We start from the raw sequence: 18955 nt of genomic DNA, 5'->3' as shown, positions 1-18955 counted from the left end.
TGAATATACGGAAATCAGCAGTATTTGTTCTTCCTTAAAATGTTAATTAGAGGTTTTCTCTGTGTGTGTGTGTGTGCACACTCATGTTTAATTTTTATTTGGCTGTCCTGGGTCTTAGTTGTGGCATGTGAACTCCTAGTTGAGGCATGTGAACTCTTAACTGGGGCATGTAAAGTTCTAGTTCCCTGACCAGGGAGTGAACCTGGGCCCCCTGCATTTGGAGTGCTGAGTCTTAGCCACTGGTCCACCAGGGAAGTCTCTCTCTCTCTTTTTTTTTTTAATTAATACTATTAAAAACAGCAACGACAATAAAAAACAGCACAAGTAAAGATATGGAGAGAGATTATTTTGGGATTGGTTCACCTGGAGGCAGAGGTAAGTATTTGTGTTATCATTAGTCTATTTTGGAAAAAAATGAGACAGAGAAGCAATAAGCTGTAATTATGAGTCACTGCAGGCAACTGGTGACTGAACCTGGAGAGCTCTAGCAGAGTTCTGTGGAACACATCTCAGAATTATCTTACCTTTGGGGAATAAAATCCAATTGATTTACCTATTCACACTTGGTTAAAGGCCACCTCTCCTGAGAGGCATTACCAGAGCCTTCTACTGTGCCAATCAAGCTCCTGTGGCCAAAAAAAGCCACTCTCAGGCAGGGTCTGGGTAAGATGAGTTGGTAGAAGTGGTGAGTGCAATTTGTAAGCATGAGTAGAGTTCGATTTGATGCCTCTGGCCTTAACTGTTAGTATGGCTATGAGATGGAACTGCATGTGCTGAGGAGCTATGGGTGGACGTCCGTAGTATCTGACAGGTCTGATTGTCGTAGTCAGGTTACATGGAGGAGTCTATAGAAATGGAGACAGTAGAGGACCTTGTAGGGAAAGGGGCCAAGAAAAATCAAGGTGCATGCTAGGCCAGATGGACATTTATGGAATAAACAAAGACAAAAGTCTAGAGGTGTTAAAACACAGGATCTAGCCCTTAAGATCTTGGGAAAACCTTCAAGCAAGCCAGATATACATATAAGAGAAACCTCAGAATATATATTTATGAACAAAAATTGCCTGCAATGCAGGAGACCCGGGTTTGATCCCTTGGTCAGGAAGATCTCTAGGAAGAGGGCATGGCAACCCATTCCAGTACTCTTGCGTAGAGAATCCCATTGACAGAGGAGCCTGGCAGGCTACAGTCTGCAGGGTCGCAAAGAGTCAGACGAGACTGAAGTGACTAAGCAATAGCAGCAGCAATAGTAGTACTGTCCTAGTAGTACATCTGAACTGCAAAGTACTTTGGCCAAATGTTTTCTTCTAACAAAGATTTTTGTGCTTTTCCTGTATGAACTAGTGGGGTAGTATTAATTCTGAGCTGAGAGGATAGGTGGAACCAGGAAGAAACATACTTCATACGGAAAGTATGACAAAGATCCATGAACTTCAGAAGATAGCTTTACAAGGGTGAAACCTTGGCATTTCCAGTATCCCTGGATGGGTATTTGTGAAGTGAAGATAAACCAGTGAAATAGCCTAGGTGAACCAGGGCAGGGAATACATTTTTTTTTTTTTTTTTACTGCAAAAGCTATTTAGGGATAAAAGTCTTACAACCTCTCCCACTTGGATATTCTAGTATTTAAAATTTTTCTCATTATCAAAATTGCTTACTTATAGCAAATTAAATTATCTGATCATATTTATATATATCCCTCATACCTGGCAGTCCTCTTTAAGGCAGAACAATTTATTATAATTATTAATAGCCTTTGAGCACAGTAATTTGTCCATATAGTCATCTCTTTTTCAAGGTAAATACTTCAACTTTTTCTCATAGGAATACTTTAGTATTTTGTGTTCTTCACTAGTCCTTATTTACCTTTTCAATAAACTTTTCAAGTGAGACTATCAAAAGGAATACTCTAGTTAGAGCCTGTCCAATGTCAAATAAAGTAGCTTCTTACATTACTGCTATTAATATTGCCAACTACTGTTAACCTAGTACTACCTTCTTATTGGATAGATGATTGTTTTTTTTAATACTGTCATTGCCTGTATATCCCTTCTCTATTTCAATATGATGTGTTTGTTCTTGGCCCCAAATCCTAATGCTAATAAACTTCATCATATTTCTGAATGATTCTTCATGTAATTTATCAGTTTGCTTTTAACTTTGGTTGGTGACCATACCTAAATTAATTAGAAATATGAGACTACAATCTGAGTTCCTTCATCTAGACTATTAATAAAAATATTAAGTCATATTGGCCCTTAATCCCTGTCAAATTGCTCCAATTAAGGGCATTAGTGCTAAGATCCCTTAGAATCTGATGTTCCAGTCATTGAGAACATACGGGTAAGTGTATGCTTTGAAATTTTTGTTGTTTTGAATGTTGAGGTAAAGATACTCTTTCTTCAAACACACTTCAAAGCTTAAATAAATAAATAAAAGAGAGAAAGCAGAGCTCCTGTATTTAAACCTTTCAGGATAGTCTAGAGGCCCATCATTTCTATCTTGCCCCCACCCCTCCCCTTCCCCACCTCCTCTGCTAGACAGACTCTAAAGGCACCTGGATGCACTTCTGCAAGGATTCTTAACCCATAAACCTTTGTACTTAACTGCTAATTGGAATATAGGCTGAAAATAGAAGTCTAACTCAGATGTAATTAATGAAAATCTCTGCCCCCACTTTGAGGACTGTCCCTTTATCATAGAAGATAATAAAATTGGTCTGGAATATTCTCTTTAAAAGGTCAGGTGAAATGCTGACCAATATCTTGACCTCAGAACTGAAAAACATTTGATGCTTTATTCAGAGTATCTAAAGAGTGTCAACATGAAGGCAATACAGGTATAATTATTCATGTTCAGGGAGGGCTAGGCTATGCTCTTGAGAATGTGTGTGAGTGTTACAAAATCCAATCTTAGACCTGAATTTTCAAGAGTGTCCTTTGGTGCTCTTAAGGATGATAAAATGCTAACTTAAGATCAGAGCCTGGTATTTTATAGTTTTACAGATATGATTATACCTGCCTTTACTATTCAGAGAAGGCAATGGCAACCCACTCCAGTACTCTTGCCTGGAAAATCCCATGGGCGGAGGAGCCTGGTAGGCTGCAGTCCATGGGGTCGCTAAGAGTTGGATGCGACTGAGCGACTTCACTTTCACTTTTCACTTTCATGCATTGGAGAAGGAAATGGCAACCCACTCCAGTACTCTTGCCTGGAGAATCCCAGGGACTGGGGAGCCTGGTGGGCTGCCGTCTATGGGGTTGCACAGAGTCGGACACGACTGAAGCGACTTAGCAGCATCAGCAGCCTTTACTATTTATTTTGATGAATAACTGTGTTTACCATTATTTAGATTATTTTAAAAATTTCTCAAATACTGTGACATTTACTTTCTTCTCTGGATTCCGTGTGTGGACAGTTGAGGTTGTAGAATCTTGTCCTTAACCTTGGAGAGTAGGGAGTATTATTTTTTCTATTATTATTATTTTTTTATTTGTTGGTGTTTGATGTGCACACTAAGCTGCTTTAGTCATGTCAGACTCTGTGCGACCCTATGGACTGTAGCCCTCCAGGCTCCTCTCTCCATGGGATTCTCTAGGCAAGAATACTGGAGTGGATTGCCATGGCATCCTTCAGGGGATCTTCCTGACCCTAGGCTCAAATTCACTTCTCTAACATCTCCTGCATTGGCGGGCAGGTTCTTTACCACTAGCACCACCTGGGAAGCCCTGTTGGTGTTTAATATATATGTGTAAATTTTACAGTGATTAAGAGCTATGTGGTCTGGTCACTCAAGATGGTTGTTCTCTTGCTGTCTGTACATCCCCTTGCCAGACTAGTGTCTGATTCACCTAAATCTTAAGCATGTGACTGACCTTCCTATATACTTGCCCCAGGCCCCAGCTGGTGATTGTTCTTATCAAAGGGTGGTAAGGGGCGTGCCTCTCTGCTGGTTTCCCTGGAAACTGATGAGCCCACCTGACATCAATTCCCTAATAACTGGTAATATCCCCTTTCCCCTGGCGTGAAGACTGCTGCCATGTCCTGCTGGCTTTCTGCTGGCATGGGGCAGCACAGGATGGGGCATCACTCCAGGACCTGACCTCAGGTGGGTAAGCTCCCGGGTAAACCATTGATGTCTCTCTAACTGACTCTGGCCTCTTTCTTTGGCCTTGAACCTGGGCAAGCATGGGACTTGTAGGCATAGGGTGAAGCCCTACAAGAGTTCTTACAATGGTTAAGACCATGACAAGTAACACATTTCAGTATGCCTCAGATTGCTGCTACTGCTAACTCACTTCAGTCGTGTCCGACTCTGTGCGATCCCATAGACGGCAGCCCACCAGGCTCCCCAGTCCCTGGGATTCTCCGGACAAGAACACTGGAGTGGGTTGCCATTTCCTTATCCAATGCATGAAAGTGAAAAGTGAAAGTGAAGTCGCTCAGTCGTGTCCGACTCTTCGAGACCCCATGGACGGCAGCCTACCAGGCTCCTCCATCCATGGGATTTTCCAGGCAAGACTACTGGAGTGGGGTGCCATTGCCTTCTCCGATGCCTCAGATTACTCCTTTGTAAAATAAACTTGGGTACTATACCTACTTCAAAGGATTATTTTGCTGACAAAATGAGTTATGATAGAAATGGAATGCTTTAGTAATCTCTTATAAGAAGAAAGTTTCTGTTACTATTAATACTGATCTCAGGTGGCCTTGGCCTGTGGCAGCTTGAATCAGGATTTTGGTTCCTGGCCAGAGATTGAGGTCAGGCAGTTCCAGGGAGAGTGCTGAATCCTAACCACTGGGCAACCATAGATAGTGGCAAGGTCCTGGCCTGTGAACTGTGTAGAAAGGAATTTCTACATAGAGACGGAAAGTAGTGAAACCACTAGGAAGAAAAATAGTACCATACATGTGGATAGACACATGGGCAGGCTCAGCGAGAGTCATGCCCTCCTACTAGTTTGAATCACGTTTATGGGGCATTTATTCTGAGTTTCCTTTAACCAGTCATCTTGCTTGGCCTGGTTCTGAGCCTGTATGTGGTTTATCTCCGGGTTCTCCCATGTGTATGTGCCAAGATAGATTCTAGCAAAGAGATCTATAGGTAGCAGCATCACTTATTATGAGGTGATACCCCTCCTCTTTTGACTTCCAAGGAGACTTTCTGTGCATATGTAGTCAAGGAGGTGTCCTTCACTTTGAGAATGAGGAATATGTGGTCTTTTATCTCCCTCTTCAATCATCCTGCTTTTATGGAGTTTCTGGTACTATTCTGTCCACAAGGGAGAAACTATTCAGCATGGGACCCATCTAGCTCCTGCCTCAGTACTACTGATGCTGCCTATTATTTTGTATATCTTGAAGAATGTTAGTTACAGAAGCTATAGAAATATGCTCATAGAGCAACATAAAGCTGAAACCTGAAATGTAGCTTGAAAGAGTGAAGTTGTAAACAAAAGAATTATGATTTTTTTCTCAAAATATTGTTTATAGAAGAGGATATTCATGTTTATTAACATTGAATACCTGAATTATGGATGATGTAATGCAAATTTTTCTTTTGAACACATAATACTTTAAACTAGCATTATAGTTCTGCATATTATGTTTTAATATTTCTTTATTGGCTGTGCTAGGACTTAGTTGCAGTTCAGGGGATCTTGGTTGTGGCATGCAGGCTTCTTAGTTGTGGCATAGAGTCTCTTAGGTGCAGCATGCAGAATCTAGTTCCCCGACCAAGGATCAAACTTGGGCCCCCTGCAATGAGAGCGTGACGTCTTAACCACCACACCAAAAGGGAAGGGTTTGTATATTGTATTTTATTAACCTCTTGAAACATACAAGGAGGCTCGATGTATCATCTTTTTGGTAAAGGGTTTCAACTAAATAGAACAATTTTTAAAAGGATGGCATAATTGAATTGTGAAAGACTAACATGGGTGGCCAGCAATGAAATACTCTCAAAGAGAGGAAAAGATTCAGCAAAAATTCATACTTTAATAGGTATTCAGAATATAGACTTCCATATTTTTTGTGTGAATTTTCATGTGTGACTTATCAAAGTCAAATGCAAAACATAGAGACACTTCCCAGAGACAAATGTGAAGATTTTCAGGACCATCATAAATGTATTTTTTCTATGGTAGTTTTCTAACTTTATATTTCAGGGAAAAGCAACATACTTTGGTTATCTCACTTGATGGAAATTATTTTTTGAATAAATAAAAATAAAACAGGTTAAAAATGCACATGTCCCAGTTTACATGGACCATTTTACATAAATCATTTAAATGGATTCTAGAATTAACAAATAGTTTAATATACAACTTAAGCTTATATAGCCAGAAAAGCCTTTTGTGTCTGATTCTTTTGTACATATAGGAGTGGATAGATTCATAGCTTTCACTAGAATCATATATGGTTTTTTTTTTAATTTAAATTACTTACACTGTCATGCTTTTGTTGAACTTCTTTCATTGTCTTCCATAACTTCTTCATCACCTCAGAATTTTTTTTTTCTTTTTATGTCTCTGAACAGAGCTGCTATTTTTCTCTTTGAAATCTCACTCAGACTGCCAGAGAGAAACACCATGACGGTGTCAGTTAGAAGCTAACCAGTATAAAAGCTTATCTTGTACAATTAGAACTCTGTGTAATTCAGTTTGGAAATGAAGTAATGAAAAGAATATTGTGTAAAATCGAGACATACATTCAAGCCCCTGTTTTACATTACCACTTACATTGTTCCTTTGCATGGTATCATTAGTTTCTTCACTGTAGAGGGAAATGAAAGCATACCATTGAATTACTACTTCTATCTAGTAAAGTAGCTTTAAAATTGTACTTAAAATGAAGGACAAAACATTGTTCCTTAAGATTAGCAACAAAGTGAGAATGTCCATGTTCCAAAACACTGTAGCATTATGGATTTTCTGGCCAGAATAATAAATTAATAATGATAATAACATAAAATGTATACTGATTACAAAGGAGAAAGTGAAAATGTCCACATTAGTAAATTATATGATCAACTACATTGAAAATCCTAAAAAAATCAATTTACAACAAAATAACCCATTCTAGCAGAACAGATAAGTTTAGCAAGATCATAGACTACAAATTTAATGTACCAATTTTATAATGCAAGGAAGAGGAAAATAAAGATAAGGGCAAAATTAATGAAATAAGAAATGTGCAATAAAGAAATAAAACGAAACCCAGAGAGTGTATTTCTATAAAGTAGCAACTAACAATTGGAAAATATACTTTTTAAAAGGACATTTCAGCATTAAAAATAACAAAATAAACTTGATAAATAAAGATGTACAGGATCTAAACTTGGAAAATTGTAAGATATTGTTAAGAATAATTAAAATGACTTAAACATTTGAAGATTTATCATATGGTTGGACTGGTAGACTCAATATTGTTAAGGTGTCAATTTTCCCTGAATTGATTTATAAATTTAATGCTACCTCAAACAAATTCTCAGCAAATCTTTATGAAGACTAATCCAAGGTGGTTACATGGGTATACAAAATTGTCAAAACTCAAGAAATTGTACACTTAAAATAATATGTAACTTACATTGATAAAGTTAATTTTAAAAAATCATGTTTTACCCAGTAACTAGCACCTGATCCAACCAGTCCATTCTAAAGGAGATCAGTCCTGGGTGTTCATTGGAAGGACTGATGCTAAAGCTGAAACTCCAATACTTTGGCCACATCATGCGAAGAGTTCACTCATTGGAAAAGACTCTGATCCTGGGAGGGATTGGGGGCAGGAGGAGAAGGGGACAACAGAAGATAAGATTGCTGTGTGGCATCACCGACTTGACAGATATGAGTTTGAGTGAACTCCAGGAGTTGGTAATGGACAGGGAGGCCTGGCGTGCTGCGATTCATGGGGTCGCAAGAGTAGGACACGACTGAGCGACTGAACTGAACTAAACTGAGCACCTTACAAATACAAGCTATTAGCCCTATATTAATTAGGACTAGTTAGTAAAGCCTGCATGGACTTCTGAAATTGCTGACATTTTGAATATTATTAAATTAACACCTTTCTATTTTATAACTGACTGCCTGCCAAATATTTCTAATATATGACTCCTCTGTTGTTGATTTTTATCCTTCAGGTTAGTGACTGATTATGTAGTATCTTAGATCAGGGGTTGACAAACTTATGATAAACTTGGGTCATATTTAGTCTCCCATCTATTTCATATGGCCTGTGTGAAGAATGATTTTAATATTTTAAATGGTTGAAAATTTGAAAAAAGATTTTCTGACATGTGAAAATTATATGAAATTCTAATTTTAAGAATACACACAGCCATATGTATCTATTGCTCTTAGTGCTACAATGACAAAAGAAACTATATGGCTCACAAAGACTCAAACATTTACTATATGGCTCATTGCTCATTGCAAGTTTGAAAGCGAAAGTGTTAGTTGCTCAGTTCAGTCACTCAGTTGTGTCCAACTCTTTGCGACCCCATGAATCACAGCACACAGGCCTCCCTGTCTACCACCAGCTCCCGGAGTTCACTCAGACTCACGTCCATTGAGTCGGTGATGGCATCTCATCCTCTGTCATCCCCTTCTCCTCCTGCCCCCAATCCCTCCCAGCATCAGAGTCTTTTCCAATGAGTTAACTCTTCGCATGAGGTGGTCACAGTACTGGAGTTTCAGCCTCAGCATCAGTCCTTCCAATGAACACCCAGGACTGATCTCCTTTAGAATGGACTGGTTGGATCTCCTTGCAGTCCAAGGGGCTCTCAAGAGTCTTCTCCAACACCACAGTTCAAAAGCATCAGTTCTTCAGCGCTCAGCTTTCTTCACAGTCCAACTCTCACATCCATACATGACCAGTGGAAAAACCATAGCCTTGACTAGATGGACCTTTGTTGGCAAAGTAATATCTCTGCTTTAATATGCTATCTAGGTTGGTCATAACTTTCCTTCCAAGGAGTAAGCGTCTTTTGATTTCATGGCTGCAGTCACCATCTGCAGTGATTTTGGAGCCCCCCAAAATAAAGTCTGACACTGTTTCCACTGTTTCCCCATATATTTCCCATGAAGTGATGGGACCAGATGTCATGATCTTCGTTTTCTGAATGTTGAGCTTTAAGCCAACTTTTTCACTCTCCTCTTTCACTTTCATCAAGAGGCTTTTTAGTTCCTCTTCACTTTCTGCCATAAGGATGGTGTCATCTGCATATCTGAGGTTATTAATATTTTTCCTGGCACTCTTGATTCCAGCTTGTGCTTCTTCCAACCCAGCGTTTCTCATGATGTATTCTGCGTAGAAGTTAAATAAGCAGGGTGACAATATACAGCCTTGACGTACTCCTTTTCCTATTTGGAACCAGTCTGTTGTTCCATGTCCAGTTCTAACTATTACTTCCTGACCTGCATATAGATTTCTCAAGAGGCAGGTCAGGTGCTCGGTATTCCCATCTCTTTCAGAATTTTCCACAGTTTATGGTGATCCACACAATTAAAAGCTTGGCATAGTTGCTCAGTTGTGTCCAATTGTTTATGACTCCATGGACTGTAGCACACCAGGCTCCTCTGTCCATGGATTATCCTGGCAAGTATACTGGAGTGGGTTGCCATGCCCTCTTCCAGGGGATCTTTCTGACCCAGGGATTGAACCCTCATCTCTTGCATCTTCTACATTGATAGGTGAATTCTTTACCACTGCACCACCTGGAAACCATGTATTTGTTAAATGAGTTTAAACAGGCAGTAAATTACGGTAAAGGTATGTCTTGGTTTCCTTAGGACAAATTTGAATTATCCCCCTTTTGACTCTTAAAAGTATCATATTTGGAGGATATAATGTTACGTTCACTCTAGTTCCTAGGTCCTGATTTTGCTGCTTGAGGCCTAGTGTTGCATAACTTTTACCCACCAGTCTTCATTCTATAGGACCTGGACATTAATGATCATAGTTCCTAATCAGGCCCGTTTTTCCAACCCAGGAACACTTTCTATCCACAGGCCTAACTGCTAGCAAATGTTATCTTACACTCTTCATACTCTGTGGAGCCTTTGTTGACTGTGGAGAATCTGTTCAGGCACCATTTCATATTTATTTAACATATAAGAAATGTACACGTTTTCATTTTTCAGTGGAAAGCTAATTTCCTGAATTCATCTTAGTCGCTCTACATTCTCATAGGGGTCTTGCCAGGGAATCACCAGTTAAAATACTTTGTCCTTTTTGGAAGTGATGTGGCTCCTGTAGTGGCAGAACCAGTTTAAAGAAGCCAATTACCCAAGGACTTCCTAAAGGAACTTAATAAAAGATGTGTAGCGGGGTAACCTTAGCTTTGTATGCAAATTTAAATCAAACATTACTGGGAAGAATTCTGTAGTGGGGTTCTCACTGTTTCCTCTGAAAACAAAGAGTTCAAGCTAAGGAAAAGCAGAACCACCTGCTAGCACCCGTCAGCAAGAGATGAAACTGTATGCTCTCTGGGCACTTAATGGCCTTTGTTGTGTGTGCACCATCTGAAGAGACTTTTTGACTAAGGGAACAGTGGTGAGCAGAGTAGGAAAGACTGTTCGTTGAGAAACCTATTGGCTAAGCTACAAAGCAGCACTAGTCAGTGATCTCCGTTGCTCCTGCTGGGAGAGAGATGTTCAGCCCGATGTCATTCTGAGAAGTGCTCTTTCACCAAAGGGTCAGAGCCGCTGGACTGGCAGGAGAGTCCCTGGTCCAAAAGGGCTTTGATGCGCACCAGCCTTGCACTCAGAGAATCATACACAAGTGCTATGTGGAGCCTCTGATTCGAAATAGGTGAGTTGAAGGAGTCAAGCATCTCTCTTTGAAAATCTTTCAGAGGAAGTAGCTAGCACTCTAAATAGAAAAATAACATGGGGAGGATATTTTAGTTGTGGAATCTTAAGGATTTTTTGTTGTCATTTGTTTCTGATAAGTTAATTATTATTTACGTTTTTACAACTAAACTCACATTTGTAATTAAATGAGTAAGTGTATTCAGTGTTAAATCTAATAATACATTGTTATTACTTTCTATTTTGTTTAATCCTAAAAACTCTTACAGGGTGCTGGTTGCTTACCTCAAGTGAAATGCTTGACTGCCTACATTTCAAAAGTAACTTTTGAAGGACCGAATAAAGCTTCTAGAGAAAAAGAAGTCTGAAAAATACAATTTATGAAGTGATGACTTTTAGGAAATAGACTTTGGCATAATTCATAGAAGGAGGGGTACTGAAAATTTTGTATTCCCAGTGTCTATAAAGTAAATGATGGAGTTTCAAAGGGAAAAACACTCTGGAGCGTAACAGCAAAGGTCAGGAAGTAAAGTAAAGCGCTTGAGGTCTCACACTGATGAGTAAGCAACCGGACAAGATCCAGAGGCTTTGAGCACCTGGTTCAGGGCATTTCCTTCACCTCAGGAGATTGATGGGCCAGTTATAAACACAGGAATCCCAGGAATTGCTTTTGGGGAAAGTTGCTGAAGAACACTTAAACCTACCTCTCTCTTCCCCATACCTTCAAATTCAGATATTAATACATAGCTGTCCTAGCTGTTTCTCCCATTTGCCAGACATGCCTATACTTCTGGTGTCTTTCCACTTACCACTTTCTTTCACCACGTGTTTTCTACAAGAGTTGCACAGCAGACTTCTTCAGGTCTGAGGTATCATTACCTTACATAACATCCTGCCCAAACCCTGTACAGAATCATAAAGAAAATAGCATCTCCCACTTCAGCCAGCCTCTATCTTCTTACTCAAGTTTATGTTTATCATGACAAATGTCATATAAACTTACATGTTTATCTATTGTGTGACTGCACGTACAAGGATGTAGACTATATAAAACAAGGAATTTTTAGAAATTTAAACTAAAATAAGATGTTAGACATTTTCACAATTAAATGAAGTGATGGATTTGGTTGCCAAATTTGACATTTGTTTCAAATATCATCACTGCACCTCACAGAAACAAGGGCAAGAGAAATGTTACTTTGTTTTGTAATATTTTATATTATAAAAAGTGATGGATAATAGGAAACTACCTTGAGAAATATTTTCACAAAGAAATTTACTTTACCTTTAGTTTAATAAGTTTGCAAGGATTTTTACTAAATATTGTATTCTGTGACCACTAATGTGACCACAAATGCACATGCATGTCTGTGTCAATGTTATTTGTCTCAGTAGAGCTTTTGTAGAGTATATGTAGTTGTTTTAAAATGTCCTTTATATTACCTTGTGCCCCTGACCAGATTCCTTTTTAAAGATGATGACAATTGAGGAATAGTCCTGATGAGACTTTTTGATTGTGTGCATTTGCTATTAGGTTGTGGGAGAAAGAAAAGTCCTTGAGGATGGAGTTTGTGGAACTTCCGGGAGTGTATTTTATGCGCATTATCTTCTATTATCAGTCCCTCGGTGCTATAGGCTTTGAAGAAAATCACAAAATTATCCACAAATTTAATGATTAAATTGTGTTTTGTACTGTATTATATTGCAGTGTTCAGAACAGAAATCAGAAATTTAATTAAAGTCATAAAATATGGAAAGATACCATAACAAAAATTATTTCTAACCCTAAGAAATGGCTGTAAAATACATTTTAATCAGGACATAGTGGCCTGTGTACTATAAAATGTAAAAAAATAAAACCAAGGATTTTTGCCCATGCATCCTCTATTATCACTAAAATTAGTGGTTTGGGAATAAGTTCAGAGTACCTGTTCAACAAAAATTTACATCGACAATGCATTTATAGATGACTAACCTCACAAATGAATTTTGCTAATTTAACTCTTAGAAGATAACCTTACTTTAGGTTTGCCTCATAGTGCTCTATCTTCAAGGAATTTCTCTTTTTTTGGAATATCTTTGTGACTCTGAGTGAATCAGGTCTTTAAGTTTTGGATTTGCATATGTAAAACAGGAAAAACAAATATACCTGCCTAGTAATAAGGTTGATCTGAGTTTAAATGGGATAATATATTCACAGCACTAAGCAACATATTCAACACATTGTCAAGTGCTCAAGAATCAGTGTTTTATTGCAAATTAGTAATACAAATAAATTAAATTTGTTATGTGTATTAGAGTAACGATGCTACCTGCCATAACATAACTCCCAAATCTCAGTAGCTTATCTTAATGATGGTTTATTTATCATTTATACATTGGTCAAACACCAGCCAGTTTCCTTGATAGGTCTCTACTAGCTGATGACTCAGTGATTCACAATCCTCCAAACTTTTGATATTGCCATCTTTATAATTTGGCTTCCACTGTCACAGCAGAAATGGAAGAGACAGTAGATGATTGAACAGGAAGTTTGATGACTAGACTTCAGTGAGGCATAAATCCCTTTGCATCCCATTGACCACCACTCAGTCAAAGGGAACCCAAATCAACTGCAAAGATGGTGATAATGTCTTCTTCCCCTTTATGTCCAAGAAGAAGAAATGGGATTAGTGAACATCTGGCTATTCCTTGTCACACACTCTCTTCCAGTAGTTACTGCTGTGCAATGAATTATCCTAAAGGTAGTGACATAAAACAACAATCAGTGTATTATGTTCACAAATTCTGTAGGTCAGAAATTCACAAAGGGCATAGGCTTATTCACTCACATGTCTGATGTCTGGACTGAGGACTAGAACACTAAGGAAAACTGCATTTAACCTCTTCTGAGGCTTGACTTTCTTATAATATGACAGCCTATGGATATTGGGCTTCTTAATGGAATTTCAGGAATCCAGGAATAAGTTTTACAGTTAATAAATCACATATAGTATTTCTTTTTTTAACCTAACCTCTGAAATCATACACTGTCACTTCTGCCATAATTTATTGCTTGCAAGCAAGTCAAAAGCCTCACCAATTCAAGAAGAGGAAACATGAACCCCCACTTTTCAATGGAAGGAATATAATTTAAAGGTCAAAAGGAGCATGTAGGATGAGAAGTAATGGTGTGCCCATCTTTGGAAAATGCAATATACCTTAATTATTCAAAATACTCTTATCATTGTCATCATCATCTTTATTAATAATTTTCTATTGATTAATGTTGTGACCTAAATTTAGCTTAAATAGTCTTTTGCTTATTAAATTATAAACCAATGGGAATATGCTTAAATTATTTCAGGTGATCATTTGTTTAATTACAGAGTTTTGGGAGTTCTGATTAACCAAATATTCTAGTTAATTAGAAGTGTTTTACATAGCCACATTTTAATGTCTTCTCTAAATATGTCCTTTGCTTATTTAAGACTTTAAGTTATGCACAATCATTTTGATACCTTCTTTGAAAAAATTCCTTTGAAATAAATATCTAGGAAGTACAAAACAGAATCAAAACCTTGAGAAGTATATGTAGAATATGAAATTATCATAAACCTAAACAGCACGGAATGAGGAAGGTATCATATTAAGGAATAACTTTCTATTTGTTATGTAGTCTCCTCAGTCAACCACTTGAAAAATATTTGAGTGTCTTCTATCATGTAAACACTGTGCTAGGTTTTAAGAACACAAACACGAGTGAGACATGATCCTTGTTCTCAAATTACTGGCATTCTCATGGAGTAAATGGATATGTAAGCAAATGATAGGAATTTATTGTGGTAAGTGCTATAATGGAATCATTGTTGGAAAAACAGTTTGTACTGCCGCCATGGAGAAAATTATGCAAAGATATAACTTTGGTGACAGTTGAGTCAGGCCTTGATGAATGAGCTGTGCAGTTGGAATTGTGGCTTAGGACTTTTGCAAGGATATAGAGGTAAAGGCATATTTTAAGAACAGCAATCAAGCCAAGGTGCCTGAACCCCTCTTCATATAGGTGGAGAAAGACTGAAAAGTAACAGGATTCCAAATTCTTATTTTTATTCCAGATTCTTATATTTTTCATTTCATGCCAAAAAGACCTGACCTCACTAAATGGTAAAAGGAACAAAATCACTGGATTCAGCACAGAGTATTCAAGATTCTATCCACAGGATTTGGGTTGAGGAGTAATGCTCCCATCCACCACAGTCACTCACCTCAAGCTGTCTAGTATTTGAAAATTGAGTTTCTTTTAGTAAGACAAAGAGGAATTAGTAACTGTGCTGGTGGTGGTGGTGGTGTTTAGTCTCTAAGTAGTGTCTGACTCTTTCGTGATAGCATGGATTGTAGCCTACCAGGCTCCTCTGTCCTTGGGATTTCTCAGGCAAGGGTACTGGAGTGGATTGTCATTTCCTTCCCCAGGGGATCTTCCTGACCCAGGGATCAAACCTATGTTTCCTGTCTTTACCACTGACACACCTGGGAAGACTGTAATTGTGTAGACAACAATTACAATTGAAAGGTTGTTGTTGAATCACGCGAATACACTGGGATTCTTGGCCCCCGGAGGAGAAGAATTCAATCCGGGGCCAGAGACGAGGCTTGATCGCTCAGAGCTTTTGTGTAGTAAAGTTTTATTAAAGTATAAAGGAGATAGAGAAAGCTTCTGACATAGGCATCAGAAGGGGGCAGAAAGAGTACCCGCTTGCTAGTGTTAACAATGAGGTTATATAATCCAAAGAATGTCTGGAGGTTGTAAAGACCTCCTCCGACCTACTCCCATAATTTACATTTTAAGATAACACTGTCCTCAGGCAAGATACATCCTTGTAAAGACCAGGTATACTCCCATAATTAACATTTTAAAATAACAGAAGGTTGAATCCAAAGACTGTCCTTAGGCAGGATACATTATTGGTATATAATCCTAAGGAATGTGGAGAAAGAAAAAAAGTTTGTCCTTTTTTCCTCCTTGAGAATTCCAGACCCCTCTCTCCTCAGGGACCCCTAGACTCCCTATCAACCTGCCTAGGAAATGACTCTCTCACAATCTCATACAGTACATTTACTATTGGAGGAGGATAGAAATTTCAATCAAGTTCTAATTTATGGTTTATGCCTCACTAAATATATTGATCAAATATAATTTTCAGGAATTGCTCTTCCTTAGAGTATGAAACCTCTCCAAAAGGGAGTTTGGAAGAATGATGAAGATAATAATGTTAATAATGATGATATTAATAATAATGGGAGGGAAGTGAGGCTTGTGTTTGGAAGCAAACGGCATTTTTGTATTTGCAATGAGCTGAAGCCAAGCATATGCCAACAGCATTTTAACTGCCTACCATCTCAGAGGAGATTTAGGAAATCAGACTGACAGTCAGGCATGTTCACCACTAGAGCAGCCAAGGTGAAGGATTGAAGTGCTGTCTCTCTAACTTCAGGGACTCATTGAGTCTGTTCCAGAATATAACATGCCACTGATTACAGAGGATTTTGCTGTTAAATTGACAGAAGAAATTGCTAATCAAGATGCAAGTGGGAGATGTAAATGCAAAAAGATATGAACTTACCAATTAATGTAGAGGAAATCATTTTCTCCTTCAGATGCCTTGTTTCTCTGGTAAATCTGAAGCTTTACACATCTGCTTCGAAAGAACCACATCAATCAGAGAAGGCTGAAAGATAGTGTGTTATGCTCTGATGAGCAATGGATTAGAAATCAGGAGACCTTGATCCTGGTCTCAGTTACATTATATAGTAGCTGTGGAGTCCCAGTTCCTTTGCTTTAATACAGTTACACAGTGTCCTGATACATAAAAGGGAATAAGCATACTTGTCATGGCTTTATCACATATTTTCGAAGGACTTTCTTTCTTCTTTCCCTCCTTTCCTTCTCTTTCCTTCATCATTTAATATAATCATTGAATCTTTTTATTCATTCATTTTTATAAGTTGTTGAATACCTATATGTCAATAAATACATCCAATATTTAGGCATATAGAGATAGAAGAGAAAGGTTAAGATCTCTGTTCATAAGGCATCTATAATCTTAGTGGAGAGAAAAAGTAAATGAAGGGTAAAGACAAGGCAGTTATGATAAGTGATATGAAGGAAGTAAAATGATGTAATACAGAGAAAATTGGCACAAGAGATAACAACACCTTAAATACAGTGGTTGAGGAAAGCCTCTCTGAGATTAGATTTGACTCAGTTAATGTGAATAGGAGGAGTCAGCAATTTTAAGACAGGGAAGAATGTTGCATGCAGAATAGAGTAAATGCAAAAATGCCAAGCCTGGGATAACACTGGCTATATCTAAAGAAAAGGAAGAAGGCACTGTGTCTAAAACTTAATGAATGGAAGAGGATCTAATATGATTTTAGAGAGCTAGACAGAGACGGGGTCATTTCGACCTTGTCAAATACGTCAAGCAGTTTCGATTTTGTTCCAAAGCACTGGGAAATATTGAAATACCTTTACCGGATGAGTGACATGATCCCATTTGCCTTTTAAAAAGTCCCCTCTTGCTTTTGTTGAAGGCTGACTTTCCAAAAGAACTCCAAAAAGGTGTTAAGCAAAACTCAGTTTACTAGACTTCCTGCCATAAAGGAGAATACCACCTTCACAATCTTACTAGTGTCTCAAAATAGGGAAATTAGGTAAGGTTCTTTATGTCATTGTAAGGCCTGTGCTGAGAGATGTTAAAAGACATTTTTCAGAAGAGAGAACTGGCTGAGATTTGGTGACATAGCAGATTTGGATGACAACACAGTGAACTGAAGATTATGAAATGACTCTGGATGAGTTTATTGGTCTTGATAATTGATCAGTTTAACTGGCAGTTTTCTCTTCTAGGAGCCAGTATTTCCTTAGGAAAATAGCTGAGATATTATTGATTAACCTTTTAATCATTAACATTGTTCACACATCAACAGGCATAGGAAAGCCTACCCACTCTCATTATTGTTCCACACAGGAGCAAGGAATTGCATTGTTTTGGTTCCTCACTAATTCATAAAAATATGTTGTTGCAGCTGGAGGTTGGCAGGAATAGAAGTGATAATACCAGATATGAGTCTGTTGTAGTTTTCCAGGCAATGGATGATGCTGTCATAGATGAGTATTGTACTCTCCAATACAGTAATTTTATGTGCCTGTTTAACTCCTGAGACTTGGCCTGTGTATACTGAGGTGTGCTATATAAAACCCACAACAAATTGCGAAGATTCACTAAGAAAAAAAGAATATAAAATATTTCACATATATTGAATATTTGTACATGTCAAAATGATGTTCATAATATGTTTTAACCAAATATATAACAAATATTTTCAATTTGATATGTATAAACCATTCTTTTTTTAATGTGGCTACTAGCAAATTTAAAATTACATAGGTTGCATGCTTTACATTGGTATTGGACAGTGGTAGACTAGAGAGTGGGCAAAACAGGTAGATGAATTTGAAATTTGTTTTGGAAATAAAATCGACTAGGTTTTCAGGGAATTAATGTGAAATTTAAGAAAATGAGGGAATCTAAATGTAGCAGTTTAGGTTTTTGTTTTGGGCCATTGTGTGGGTATGAGTGTTACGTAATGAGCTAGGGGAGAATGGGATAAAACAGTTTGTGGTAGAAGTTCGATTCCATTTTAGTGGGCTCAGTAGATGGTTAAGTTGACTTGCTTAACAGGTATGTTGTATGGTTCATTGAGTGTATGATTTTGAAATGTAGAACAAAAATTTGGCCTTTGATTGGAACTTGATTCCCTAGCGTAGAATGTATTCATACTTGGAGAATGTGTATTAGAAAAGAAAAAAAAAAGAAAGGTATTTAGAATTCATGTTGAAAAGCTAGTAAAGGAGACTGACAAGAAGTAACAGGAAAGATGGGAGGAAAATCAAGGGTGCTGCCTAAGAAGCCAAGGCAGGAATTTTTTCAACTATGTAGAGTGTTAGCTACAGGACAGATACAGTAAGCTGTGTTCATTGTTTTTGGAGGCATAGATGATAAGATGGTCAAATAGGTAATGTACATTTAGATATGCAGTGCATTGGTGTCAGGGTTTCCTAGAACTGATGGCTAAGGCTGCAGCTAGTAAAAGAAGTTAAATA

The 18955-nt window shown here is 37.9% G+C and overlaps 1 protein-coding gene across 5 annotated transcripts in view; it reads left to right on the top strand.

The window, feature by feature from the left end:
- The window catches only part of CTNNA3 (catenin alpha 3), a 1905103-nt gene that overhangs the window by 1526581 nt on the left and 359567 nt on the right, over positions 1-18955 (top strand).

Source organism: Bos taurus, chromosome 28, assembly GCF_002263795.3.
Source record: "Bos taurus isolate L1 Dominette 01449 registration number 42190680 breed Hereford chromosome 28, ARS-UCD2.0, whole genome shotgun sequence".
Taxonomy (NCBI): Eukaryota; Metazoa; Chordata; class Mammalia; order Artiodactyla; family Bovidae; genus Bos; species Bos taurus.
The sequence above is the reverse complement of the archived record's forward strand: the minus strand, read 5'-3'. Positions and strand labels throughout refer to the sequence as shown.